Raw genomic sequence first — 15,245 nt, 5'->3', positions numbered from 1 at the left:
TGTTGATATTGATTATGAAGCATTTGATGGTTGTAATTCAAAATTGAAAACTGATTTGGTTGATGTAGTTAACCATGATGATGAGGTGTTTCAGAAAGAAAAAGGATTTCCTTTCAAGAGGAGAATCCAACATGAAATACCATTGCAGGAAAAGTGTCTTCATCCTAACATTAACATGCACAAGATGTTAAGAATGGAAAGTGCAGAAATAAAAAAACAAATCCAAGGATTGTTGAATAAAAGGATCATTCGACCTTCTCCTTTACCATGTGGTGTACCTCTTGTTTTGATGCCCAAGAAGAATGGTAAGCATTTCATTGAATTGAATTCAAGAAGTGGTTTTCATCAAAGTAGAGTTGTTGAAGGAGACATTGGAAGATGACATTCAAAACCAAGCAAGGTTTGCTTGAATGGCTTGTTATGCTTTTGGTCTTTTCCATGCTCCTACTACTTTCATGCATATGAATCAAGATGTATTGCAACCACTTCTAGAAATGATAGTATACTTGGATGACATTTTCATTTTCAAAAAAAGTCATTATGAACATGTCATGTATGAGAAAGAAATACTTGATGTTTTATGTCAAGAACATTTGCTATTGAAGATGTCAAAGTATATGTTGGATAAAACTTATTTGATGTACTTAGTACATGATATTTGAGAAGATGAGCTGAAATTAGACTTATTCAAGATTGATGCCATTAAGGATTGGTCAATGTTCAAGATAGTCATTTGGATAAGAGGTTTTTTGGGAGCAGGCCAATGTTGGAGGAAATCTTTTGTTATTTTTTCTTCTATTGTAGCTCATTTTCAGTCTTTGGCAGTTGTGCAAAAGGTCTTCCAGTGGGGAGGCAAACAACAAGAGGCATTTGATGCTTTAAGACAAAAGATCAGTTCAACCTTTATACTTGTTCTTCTAAACTTGAAAAATTAATTTAAGTTTTAGGTTGATGTATGTGACTATGCCATGGGCACAGTCTTTATGAAATATGGTAAGCCCATTTCATTTCATTCGGAAATTTTCAATAGTGAAGTGTTTAAGTTGCAGTGACAAAGGCACTTCCATTGGATGGGTTTTCTTCTACTATTCCACTCGGTCAAAAGGTATAGGAAAGGTATAAGCAACAAGTTTATTGATGTACTTTCTAGTCCTATAGTTTGTATGAGTACTTTCCTCAAGCATCATGTTGTTTTACATGAAAGTTATGTTCAACAAAATGCATACTTTCAAGATGCATATTCAAGCTTGAGTCAAAGGAGTCAAGTAGAGGAATTTTTTTACCTTGCATCATAATGTGTTGTATCATCTTGGTAAGAAGGATGTTGCTACTGATAGTAACATGGAAAAATACAAAGAGTTCATTGAACGACTCCAAATGGTACATCAAACAGTGCAATATCAACTTGAAAATGGCAAAGGCAAATACAAAGCAAGGCATGGCAAGCATCATGTAGATCACAAATTCCAAGTCAATGATAAATGTATCGAGATTGGAAAGGTGAGGGAACTATACCCTCACCTACTGGATAATTGAAAGTGATATTTTGGGGTCCAAAAGGCTTCCAGTGGGGAGGAGTGATCAGGCACTCAAAATTATGTTCAAAAATCAAAGTTGTCAGAATGGTGTGGAACCTGAATGACCATGTAGTGCTCGTCATGCTAAATCTAGCGCAACTCATTTCGCACGAAACAAACACTATATGGCTTCAGACACACATTCTGTTCACTTTGGAAAATAGGGAATTTTTTGGAAAAAAAGAGGACAGCCTAGTTAGTAGTCCGTACCACTGACTAGGCTACCCAATTAGCATTGATTGTGCAACTAAGGTGGCACCATAATATCATCAATGAATGGTTGAGTGCCATGTGGCACGTTTGTACTAGTATGAGTTGGCAGGATGCTATTGGTTGAAGGATATACATGTGGACCAATGAGAGGGTGACACGTGGCAAACCTAGAGCCTTCCACGTGCCCTCTCAAAGGTCAAACCTGTAACCTCACCCACAACAAAATCAAGCTTTACCACCACGCCCGTAGATTGGTTCTTAACTAACATATCGCAGGTCGGTCGGTGTTAAAGGATCAGCCCCAAAACAAGTCAGGGTTGTGATGTGACGATCACAATCGCACATAGTAGAAGGGAGGTGTTATGAAATAGGCCCTGACAGGATCAGATTGCGATCTCGCAATCGCATATCGCACAAAGTAAAACCTTGTTACATGTATTACCCTGGCTCCATTGATTGTGATATATTCTGGATGTGATAAAAGTTATACTACAGCTGATAGTCCATCGGGTCGACTGCTTGTCGCAATCACACATCGCCCACGCTGCGTTCACAAACCATAAGACCCGCCGGTACCCACCGATTATAATTTGCAATGGGGTTGCCGGTGCCGATAGTTTATGACAAGAATTATAGCCTTAACTGCTAGACCTAACCACCTTGCATATGACCACTTGGACTTAACCGCGAGATAGATGGGGAAGTTGAGAGAACTGCCGATTTTGGCGGAACTACCAGAATTAACTCCAGATAATGAATTTAACTGGCAGTTAGCTAGATTTGGAAGAGGAAATTGTGGAAAGACTGGCAGAAGTCATAATTAAGGTAGTTTTCGACCAAGTGAAGAGGAAAAAGAGACTAGGGAACCATTTTTAGTATTCTAGACTCATTGGAATAGGTTGCATAAGCATTTGAGCACTGTAAACACATCTTTTTACACTTTTGAGCATAATAGAGAGGCCCAAGCCATTGGAAGTTAGACCAAGGAAACGTAGCCTAGGAGGGGTGAAATCCTTTATCATGTTCCTGTTGTAATGTGTTTTTAATGATGTTCTGTACATGTTTATGTTGTTGTTCAGTCTCTTGTTTATGTTAAATTTTCATAAAATTAACATAAAAACTCATCATTTCAGTTGCCAAAATTTATGAATCCTTAAGCACATTGAAAGTATTTTATTTTTAATCATAGGAGGATCTTAGCACAGCAATTTAATATTCTAAATCAAATCATCTAATGAGCCTTCTCCTTCACCTTTTAAATTATCATTAAACTCCAAATTCATTGTCGGTTGTTCTCCGTTAGAAAGAACAATATCTTGCTCGTTCTCCTCGTGAATGGGTGGAAGCAGATCTTGTTGAACAATGTATTTTGAAGACTTTGTTCATTCTTGAAGAGTGGAAAATACCAAATCTTCCACTGATGCAACCAATACACTAGTACGAGTTATTTCTTTCTTCTTAGGATGGCGAGGAAGATCATGAGCAAAAGGGAGTAAATCGATAACTTTCACAAATCGATGGGTAATAGGTCAAATCACCTGGATTTGTTCATAGGTAACTTCGTAGGCCAAATTCAAACCAAGTTGAGAAACCCCTACTACCTCTATAATAGGAGTAGGGCTGTTACTCGGGATATTATTGCCTTGTCCAGAAAATGAATGGTTGGAATGTGAAGAGTTATCGTAAATAAAAAATTGCCGGCCCTCCTTCTAGCACCAAAATTTTGATAGTGTTGGATATCACCAATATACATGGGATCTCCCCAATATGAGGTCCCAATTATACCTCACACCATTTGGTGTAGGAGTCCCATCCAGAAATATGGCTCAACTACCATTAACTTAGATATTTTCATTAGTTTAAGATATTAGCATGAGAGAGTAGTGTGCATGTGATTTTGAATGAGAAAGAGAGGGTTCCTTCTGAATTGTTCAATTGTAGATGTATCAAGGTTCTTTCATTGCAAGGGAGAGCAAGTGAGCCTATAAAAGAAAATTAATAGTATTAATCTAATGGAGACACGCACATATAGACAAAAGAAAATCAAGCGAAATAGTTCACAGAGATGCTACGATCATTAAAATCATCACAAAAAATTTCCAACATGTTCAGCACCAAAGTCACCGAAATAGTTCAATTACTTTAGTACCTAAGGAAGCCAACATAAACCCAAGACATTAAAAGAGCAGTCTCAAAACATCCACGATTTATGCATGAAAATGTGTTGGCTAAATGGCTTCAGGTATTAAACAAAAGTTTTAAGATACATGAGTACAATGAACATCACTAGCTCCAATAGTGGATCGTTAGTGCACCTACTTGCTCCCCAAAAGTGCTATCTATATCTCTCTAATTCCTTGTGGGAGAATCTAAGGTTAAAAGTCCTTTGCTTGAGTAATGAGACTCTTTTTATAACTTGAGGCGTGACTTTTCATATCCTCATGACTCGACTTTCCAACTTCTAATGACCTTTGGACTTCTATATCTCTTGAACTTCCAAATGACTTTTGGAATTACATATGACTCTTGGAATTGCATGTCTTTTGGAATTCTTCACATGGCTCTTTGGTCAATACATGAATCTTAAACTTCTACTTCTTTGTCTTTACAATAATTACATTATTACATCATAATTTTCACATCATCATGTGTTGAGGACATGACAAGTCACTATCATTGATGGCTTGGACTCATAGTGACTGATGACATGGAATTTGTTCGATAGGTGACAAGGCTACCACTTATGTCTTCGATCTTCCATGTAGCTTCCATGTTGTTGATATCTTCACCCTCCAAAGGGCCTTTGATTTTATGGAGTCTTTTGGGTTGCTTTGATCATTAGGGTTTCAATGTGTTCTTCATTCTTTGACTGCTTCCTTTGATTGCCCTCTTTGCCTGATTTCTTCATGCACCCTTTCCATGTTGTTTTGGAATACTTGCAAATGCAATCACTCATGGAAAGCAAACATCATCCTGAAAAATATCATAACCTAATATGTTGCATGCAATTTTTTTGTTCATGACTTAACTGTGTGCTCGGAGAGGACAAGGATACTTTTGGGCATAAGGGTTCACTGTGAAAGGTTGAAGGTTTGAATCTTCAACACTTCAGGGTGCGCTCATGCACTAAAGAGGAGATAGGAAGGGAACAGGGCACACTCTCGAAGGACGAAGGGATTACGCTTTAGGATGTATTCATGTGCTCAAGAGAGTAAAGTAGGGTACAGGGCATGGTGCTAAAGACTGAAGAGGTAGGCTTCAACCTTTCTAAGTGTGTCATGTGCTCAACAAGGAGGAAAGCTTTCTCAAGGGCACAGTTCAAAACAAGGAAGGGGAATGAGTCTTAGAAGTGCACTATGCACCCTTGGAGGGCACAGGGTGAATTTCTGAGCAATAAAGGAGTCTCGAAAAAGGCTTGAGAGTGCACCATGCGCTCCTAGCCTCAATAGGTTAACTTGTCGAACCAAAATTTGTGTAAGTATGGAAGATAGAACAAGGGACGAACATAATGCATTCATATGCATAACTTTTGCAATCAATTACAATTCTCAAACAAGGAATAACATAATGAACAAATATGTCCAAGGGGTCTTGGATAGACGGTGATCAAGTGCATTGTTAAGGCAGTCATAGATGTTAAGTCACCAATTCAATTCCCTACCCTATTCGAGTGTTATTCTTGGACATGATGATGATGTGGCCTAACCACTGCCAAACTTACGAAAAAAAAACATAATGAACAAATATTTTACATATTCATATAATAGGATGAAATGGTTATTGCTTATCAAAGATGATCCTTGCAATTTATTACACACACAAGCAACTTTCCACCCAAGCATTTGTAGTCAAAGAGAATACCAACCTTCTTTAGAGCTATGTAAAAGAGGCCAACTCCATCTTTGAATATCACAACCCCATGGGGAAAGCTTACAACTACCCACGTGCTTGTGTGTTTCCTATGCTAAAATTTGACTTTGTCGAGCATATTGAGTACATTCGTCACTTTGAAGTTTTATCTTTAGTTTGTTTTAGTGTGTGCATAAAGTCAACTTTCAAAAATTCAATGGGGTTAGGCTTTCTAGTCTGCACTTGTAGTTATCAACACATGAATCTTTAACTTCTAATGGAAATTCTTTAGGGGGTTTTTATTACAGTTCCCTTAAAACTCATGAAATATATATCACATTTTGTGTTAGAATATGTATTATGTATTAAATTGCACTTCATAAATGGTTTACTTGAACAAATAATTCATAATAAAGTAGTTTATAATGTTTGAAAGAAAAAATAAATCATAAACATGTTTTATTTAGATATAGATCATGTTTTTATTATAAATATTTAATAGTGTCAATATTATTTTTCATATTAAAGTTATCAATGATCTCATGAAATTTGTAAAAGGAAGTGTAGAGAAAATAATTCATAAATCATTTAATGCTAAGATGTTAAGAAACATCACCATTGGTGGGACCTAAAAAAATGTGAGAATTGTAAATGATAGAAACATATCATCCAAAAGTAATATCAATTACCTCTCATTACTGCTACAGCTAAACATGCAACTCAAATATCATGAGGCTAATGCATTCCTATATTCTCATTGTGGCAAGATGAATATCATCTAGGACTTTATTCTCCAATTGACACATGTTCTAGCCAATTGGTCTTATATTGATATCTGATTACTAGCATAACCCTATAAAGACTTCTCCTCATTGTTCTCCCTCGTCATGGGCCGCGAATCAACTTCTTAGGTGCCCTAGTCAGTTTTGTACATACTACACTTTTCTTTTAAAAATGATGTGATCTTTGACTAGGTGAGGTTATATCTCCAATAATATTTCTTTCCAATTGGTTAATTCTCAAAAGACCCAAAAACTCTTTATGATGGCCTACCTAGTAAAGGCCATTGTTTTCTGCAATTTATTCAATGGCCTACTCTATAAGAGGAATATAAATTTGAAGTGGAACTAGTGCAATTATGGTACCTTGTTCTCTGGAGACCCAAGGCTCCATTCCACCTTTGCCTTATCCAGGACCAATTTGTCAAAGAATTTAGACACATGCTCAAAAGAAATGAGCCCCAAAGGATATATTCATAACCTCAACAAATACTTAGTGGAAAATGAGTGAATATGGAAGAGGAAACTCATATGTACATTAGGTTTTATGGTTATGAGGACAAACCATGTTGCTTGCCATGTTTGTCTCGACAAGTATTTTGTTGTAGAAGTATGTAGACAAATGCCATTCCCAGTCAATTATGTTTGACAAGAAAAAGAAGACACAATTTATTTCATTGCCATTTGTTGTTGGAGGTATTAACGTGAACAATTCTACACATGTGGCAGAATTGTCTAAAATATTGAAGCATTTCTCTTAACTATAGCTCAACCCACCCAAGGATTTGATCCTAAGGCATATTTTCAAGAAATTTACCAAATGCGTGATATGACAAATTGTTCATGAAGATCACAGAAGGAAGTTGAGAGAATAAAGTTGGAATGTCAAAGGAGAAGGAAACAATAGTACCAAAAGATTATGTATCTAGTGAAGCAAGTACCAACTCCAAGGAAAGAAGCAATAAAAGAGTGAAAAGTGCCACTAATGCATAACCCTCTTTATCTCCATAGAACCATTGGAGTTCCTCCTTGGCCCACAAAAGACATTAAAAATTACAATCTAAGGAGAGAGTAATGAATGACATTCATGTGGAGATGATGGAGAAGAACCACCCCCTCATGTCAACCTATAAAGGTCCCATATTGTTACTTCTTCCAAAAGCAAGAGTTAAAGCAAAATAGGGTCACACTAAGCAAGACCCACAAGTATGGAAGTGGACAATGCTACCACCCCTGATTGGGTATTGTGATTTGATGGAGTGGAGGGTCTCTTATTCAATAAAGATCACATCATGAATCTTTTTGCCGTGCAACAACCTAAATCTTATGTCAATGATGAATTCGCTAAAGATGGGTTTAATGTGATAGGCTATAACTTTATATATAATCTCGTAGATAAAATTGCAACAAGATAAGGGTCTAAAGTCATCAAATGTTACCTCAATTTGTTTTTTGCAATGAGAGCGAGAAAGGTGGAGTTTAATTTTCCGAAGATGTTCCTTGAGCGTTGGGATTCCTCAATCACTTGTTGATGTATGGAAGGTATCCTAGTCAACAATAGAAGAAACTACATGATCAAGGTCTCAAAATAGACATGTTTTTGTTTGGTATGACGATCCTCACTAATATGTGGGCCCTATGGCCACTAAAGATGATTGCTCCTTGATAATAAAAAAACTCAATGAAATTTTTCCTAAATTCTAAAGTTAATATTATCTAAATGTAGAAATCAAATGTATTAATTTATTCTAAGTGTTGTGGAGGCTTTGCTAATGTTTTTGAAGAAATTCGAGTAATGATTAAGGTTTCATAGGACCTCCTCTGTGTAATTTCCAACGGTGCCGCCATGGGGGGGAAGGCGGCTCCTCCTTGAGAAATATAGTAGTGTGTCAAATCAATCAAAGCTCCACATGCATACTAGTAATCTCAATAATTCAAAAGGCTCTTTGACTCAAGAAGTAGGAATTTCCTTACATGCATGTAACATGGAAGTAACTGCAAACACCTTTAATACAATAACAAAACCCTTAGACATCAAAAGCATCTCTACTGAAAAATTCCAATGGAGAATATTGGTGCAAAGTAGAATTATGTTGTTGCTGCTACAACACCCTCCAATTTTTTCAACATTCAAAATTTAGAGCCTCCCATTGATTATTTGAACTATTATTTTGAGTCATTGGAGTTGTTCCACACTTTTTCTCTAAGTTTTTCTAAGTGTTCAAGTTATTTTCTAAAGAAGCTCGAAGTGTCGTCTTTTGTTAGAGGAAGCTCTAGCGCACCTTTAAGAGGCAGCTCGAGTGCACTCTCTTGCACTAGTTGATCCTATTTGTTATTATAACATGTGTTGGACACATTCTTATGGCATAACACAAATTTTGGTTGTAGTCGGCACTTGTATTGTAAAGATAGGTACCATAAGTGTTTCTCTTGGAGATAAGTGTCGTTTCACTGTATGCACGTTGGTTTTGTGAATTGTGTATATTATTGTCATGTACTAGGTTTTCTATGTGTGTTTGATCATGTTCAAGGCCCATTAAATTCTCTTACTCTCTTTTCTCGTTGATATCACACTGTTATGGGCCATTTTGTCACATTCGATCAATAGGCCTCCTAATGGGATCAATCAACATCCTTTTCCCCATTGTCATAATCTTTCACAAAGCCCTAAGCATGCCTCTTTCATTCCCCAGAGTTTCTCCTGAACTACATCATCTGAGCCAGTTTTAGGACCAACGCACCCTGGCCTCTTGCTGATAATGTTCACTTATAGGTTGCTCCACTATGGCTTGCGTTGATCACCTACAGGTTGCTCCCCTTTGCACCTGCATTGGTTCTATAAATTCAGGAAAAAGAGAGAAATTTTGGAAGCTTCCTCTTCCATAAGCTTCTAGAATTTGTTACAACCATTTACCTTAGATAAAACATTCAGATCCTATCCTATCCTACTTTTGAGTTTCCATCCCTTATCCTTTGATCCCATCCTCCCATCAAAGGTGGATCTAAAACCTTAGATTGGTAATTGGATAAGAACTCCCAACTTACCCCACTCCTCTATATATTTACAACCTTCCATATGCAAGGGGTTGGATTTTGGAGAGTGATTCTACCCTTATGCTACTATTGTGAGAGGTTTCATTTCATGCATTTAGGGTGATTGAAGGTGCACATTATGACAAGGAAAGGACAAGTCAATTGGAGGAGCTATTCTACAAGATCAACATCTATTTATGGTTGTAAACTCCTTCCATTTATATTAATGCAAATAATTATCTGTTTTCCTATATGTGATGTTGTTATTTCATATATTTCAATACCATGTTGATCTATTGAATAGAGTATTTATATGATACTGCATAGATCTCGTAGTTTCTTGGCTTGTGTTATCTAACTATTCTAAATTTGGGAATCAGAGCTAGAATTGGAGCATTCAAGCTAAAGAAGGAGCGAAGCTTGCGACAGATTGCAGGTAGGATTCATTGTGTCATCTATTTACTTTAAGGAAAGCAATGAGTTCTTTGTCTCTCTATTGTTCTAGGTTAGCCACCAAACCTAGAGGAGATACTTTTGTTCGCAATCGTAAACCCGTATAAAAAAAATTGGCGACCTTATTGTTGAGAAATATAGGGCATGAATAGTTAAAAGATTGCTCTGCCTGATAATTGCTTGTGATATAATTTTTCTTCTTAACTTATAGTATTTTCTTTACTATGTTATTATTGTTTTGTTTTCATCAAGACAATTACGAATATGCACAATAAAAGACAAGTGACACAGTGTGTAGGACTGTCAGCCATGGCCAAAACCTCTCACCTCTTGAGAGGAAAACCCGATAAAAATTCTTCTTCTAATTCTTCAATTGATGAGTACCAAGACCATGACAAAGGCCCTTGACTCTAGTATCCTCCCAAGAACCTTGTCACTAACCTTGATGCTTTGCCTCTTCCCTTTGTCTACTTTCTTCAAACTGCTCTCCTTAACTCCTACTAGAGAAACTCAATCTCTATACTTCACACTGCTTCTTCTCGACTTCTCCTAAAGAAACTTGGTCTCTATGACCTCACTTGCTTCTTCTAGATAATTCCAGTCTCTAGACCTCTATCTCGATTACCTAGAACAAATATCTCAGAAGAATCCTTCCTTCACTTTCCCTAGAAGAAACCTCCTTTGTTGCCCCAGAAGAAACCTCTTCTTTGCTGCCCCAAATAATCTCTTCTTCGCTACCCCAGGAGAAACTCTTCTTCATTGACCCCAAAAGAAACCTTCTTCACTATGAACAGAATAATCCTCTTTCACTTTCCCAGAAGAAACTCTCCTTATCACTTGTTTTCACTTCTCTTTGTAGTCATTCTTCTTCTCACTTCTTCACCGAATATATGTCGATTTACTTGTCAAATTTATTACTTTCAAGTGAGGTCGAGTTAGGCTATATATACACTTCTTCTCATGTCCTTAAGGCCGGCATGATATCAAGAGTTAGGTCGACTTATTCTAGCATGTTCTTCCATCATTGTAGGTTGACTTGAAGAAGATAAGTGACAAGGTCTTGGAGGATACTTTACATAGACAATTTAGACATTTTACAAAGTGTAACATGACTTCATGACATGACAATGACTCTATCATTTAATGACTAGATGACAAATCATTCCTAAAGACTCTCAATGGCAGTCTTGACTCAAAAATAAAATCTCTTGCTCATTAAACCCATGAAGCAAGCAATACAATAAATTAATTTTTCTTTTTTGCATCACATTACATAAAATCATAATTACATGTCATTTTGAAGACCAAACCTAGTTACACTTTCAACACTCCCTCTTAACTAGGGAGGTATTCATAATGGTACTTGGACTTTCTCAATCTGAAGAATTTATCATAAGAAGAATTCAGATTGGTAACTCATTTGTATAACATCATATCAACCAACCTTGTTACATAGAAAGGCCTTGAATAACAACTTATCTCCACAAGATCTGAGCTCAATGTTGGCGAGACCAATGATTTATAGACACTCATCATTGTATCTCTCGGAACATCCCATACCCAGGTACTTAGGGTGTGTTCCATGAGGACTATTCTTATCTTGGACTCCCCAGCCCTCAAGGAATATCAATCCTCCATGACTACTCTTCTATTGGATGCCCTATCTCATCCTCAAAGAGCATGAGATGCCAAGTGATAACCCAATCCTCCATTCTATCTTCCCAGGTGAAGACCATAATGTCATGTCTATCTCTTCCTCTCAAATAGGGAGCTCATATTCCAATAAAGTAATGTACTCATTCCTACCAAAAAAGAATGTACTTAAGCTCCCTCTTGGCTTAGGAATTTCCAAGTTTCTTCCAAGTAAGAAACTTTTTTTAGGATCCCTCTTAACTAGGGACCTACAACAACTCTTCATGTGGAACAACCAGCTACTTGAAGAACTCCTTTCTTCCTTGATGTCATAAATTTCTTTTGTCATGGAGTCTTCATCTTTTGGGTCTTCTTCGTAGGGCACAAACCATCCATCACTTTCATCCATGAGTTAGTCATGTCTTCATTTCATCAAAAATTGATCCATTAGTTTTCTATCTGGATTTTCTTTATGTCATTCTACTTTCATGCCATATTTTTCGGAAGGATATTACATCCCTCAATATGGTCCTCTTGGAAGTCATCCACATATCTTCCCTTTGGTAGTCCTACATAAGCCCATCCAGATATTAGTTCAAAAATAAGAAATGAACACTTAAATAAAAAATTACCTTTGTGATGGTCTTTCATCATGACATCTTCCTATAGGTATCAACACCCTGTATGAAGATTGACACATTTCCAAAAGATATCCATTGTCAAGGGTCTTCATCTTTTTTCAACTGCTATCAGAGCCTTCATATCTTTCTAGGAGATATTCTAGTTAACTCTTATTGGTCTCGGATGTTGAATGCCTTTTACATTTGTTGCATATTTTCATGATCTCTTCCTTTCTTTTCAGATTTTCATTCGCGTGAGCTTCCAATCAAGTTCCTGAATTGTAGTGAGCTTCCTCATGATTCATATGATAACATATTATGTTGACTTCATCTAGTGCGAATTATGTTTTTTTTGAAACCTTTCAAAGGAGGATATCATTTCTTCTTTTGATCATATTTCCAAAGATTGAAATAGTGATCCATATTATTTGCAACCATATGACATGACTTTCATAATATCCCATGTAAGCATACATACCTCATCTTTCATTTCGGTCGTCCAGACTTCCTGTAGCAACTTCATTTTAACAAAAGAACTGCATCCTTTAGACCCGCTTTCTTCGTTATGTCATCATACCATCATCCCTTGAATCCCATGAGTTGGAATTCCTGATGAAACTATTGCTTTCCTTTTAGATCGATGAATCCTTTGATGAGGATTCCATCAAAGAAACTTGATAATATTTCATCCTCACCCAACAAATGTTTCCTTAACTATTGTATGATGATCCTAGTTGATGAAGACCTATACCTCTTTCTATAAGTATCACTTTAGATTTTAATGAGGTTTCCAAGAGCTCTTATTCTTTGTACTTAATAGAATTTCTTCTAGACATTATTTCTGCTTCTCATGTCGTGAGCTCTTACTTCTAATGCTTCTATCATAATGTTATTTTCTAATTTGATGCATCCTATCTTATTTACATTGTTTCCTATCTATAAATTACAAGTTAAAAGTACCTTATAGTGAAGAAGATCATCTCAGTCATAGTAGAGATCTCTTACTTCTTCATTCTTAAGCGTCTTTGTCTCAGTCTCTTTCACTTCTTCAGTAATGTCAACTTCTTCTCTATCCCTCTTGTCCTTATTACGTTTAGGACAATCTCTTCTATAGTGCCCAATTTCTTGACATCCATAGCATCTTACCTTAGCCATGTTTTTCCTTTTGTTTTGAGGACCAAACTTTCCAAATTTCCATTTTCTTTTGGCCATAACATCATATGCCTGATTCTGCTCATTTGGTCCAACATCAACCTTTGCCTTAAGCCTGGTTTCTTCGATCTTACAAAGTGACCATAGATATTGAAATGGAGTAGTCTCTTTCTTCCCATATAAACTTGAAGTGAAGTTACCCCATTCTTCTGGTAGTGCAACAAGTACCATTGTGATCATCTCTCTATTGGACATGACTTCTCTGAGCTCTTGTAGTTGATCTCAAATTTTTGGTATCGTCATAAAGTATGAGGCTATTCGATCTTCCTTGGATATCTTTAGTTTGTATAGTTCTTGCCTTAATGAGATTATTTGTCCTGCAGTACTTAAAAAAAAACAACTCTACTAATTTGTCATATATATCTTTTGCAGTCTCCAACTTTGATACATATGGGATTAGAGAGTCTTTTATACATTCTATAATAATCCTCTGGGCTCTTAATTCTCCCTTCATGAATCTAGCATGTGCTTGAGTATATTCTTGTGGAGGCTGGGTTATCTATCCTTTGATGTGATCCATGACCTCATTCTCAATAAGATTTAGGTCCTTCCTTTTCTTCTATGGAAAGATTTTTGCAGCCTCAACCAATTTATTGCTTTCCTTGCAAAAAGACATTTTGTTATTATCAGATATAGTCATAAACTTACTTGAGAGGTTGATGTTTTCTTCCTCCTTAATCTTGATGTTGATAGAAGATTTATTTATTGAGAGATTGATAAGAGAGAGCTTGATTCACGACCCTCCTCGAATGATTTAGCCTTCCTTCTTTCTTGAAGATAGTTTTAAGATTCTTGCTAATGTAAATTTATTCGATCTAGGATTTTGAAGATATTGACCTTAGTTTCCCTTGAATCTGCTATGATCAATGTTTGATGTCTTCTTGATTGAATTCCCCTTCTTGTCTTTAGCACCTAAGCTCTGACACCATGTTGAGAAATTAAGGGCATGAATAGTTAAAACATTTATTTGCGTGATAATTGCTTGTGATATACTTTAACTTCTTAACTTATAGTATTTTCTTTGTTATATTATTATTGTGTTCTTTTCATCAAGACAATTACCAATATGCACAATAAAAGACAAGTGACACAATATGTAGGCTTGTCAGCCATGGCCAAAACCTCTCACATCTTGAGAGGAAAACCATATCAAAATTCTTCTTTTAGATCTTCAATTGATGAGTACCAAGACCATGACAAAGACCCTTGATTCTAGTATCCTCCCAAGAACCTTACTAACCTTGATGCTCTGCCTCTTCCCTTTCTCGACTTTCTTCAAACTGCTCTCCTCGGCTCCTACTAGAGAAACTCGGTCTCTATACTTCACACTGCTTCTTCTCGACTTCTCCTAGAGAAACTCAGTCTCTATGATCTCACTTGCTTCTTCTAGAGAATCTTGGTCTCTAGATCTCTATCTTTGTTACCCAGAACAAGTATCTTAGAAGAATCCTTCCTTCACTTGCCCTAGAAGAAACCTCCTTCGCTGCCCCAAAATAAACCTCTTCTTTGCTACCCCGGTAGAATCTCTTCTTAGCTACCCCAAAAGAAACTCTTCTTTGTTGACCCCAGAAGAAACCTTCTTTGTTATGCATAGAAGAATCCTCTTTTGCTTGCCCATAAGAAACTATCCTTATCACTTCTTCACTCTTCTTTTTGTATCCCTTCTTCTTCGCACTTATTCACTGAACGTATGTCGAGTTGCTTGTCTAGTTGCTTACCTTCAAGTGAGGACGATTTAGGCTATATATACACTTCTTTTGATGTCCTTTAGGTCGACATATTCTCAAGAATTAGGCTGACTTCTTCTAGAATGTTCTTCCATCGTTGTAGGCCGACTCGAAGAGGATAAGTGACAAGGCCTTAGAGGATACTTTACA

The sequence above is a fragment of the Pinus tabuliformis genome, chromosome Q (genome assembly GCF_031772625.1).
Source record: "Pinus tabuliformis cultivar Carrire ecotype Pingquan chromosome Q, CPIR1, whole genome shotgun sequence".
NCBI classification, from domain to species: Eukaryota; Viridiplantae; Streptophyta; class Pinopsida; order Pinales; family Pinaceae; genus Pinus; species Pinus tabuliformis.
This window is presented reverse-complemented; position numbering follows the sequence as displayed.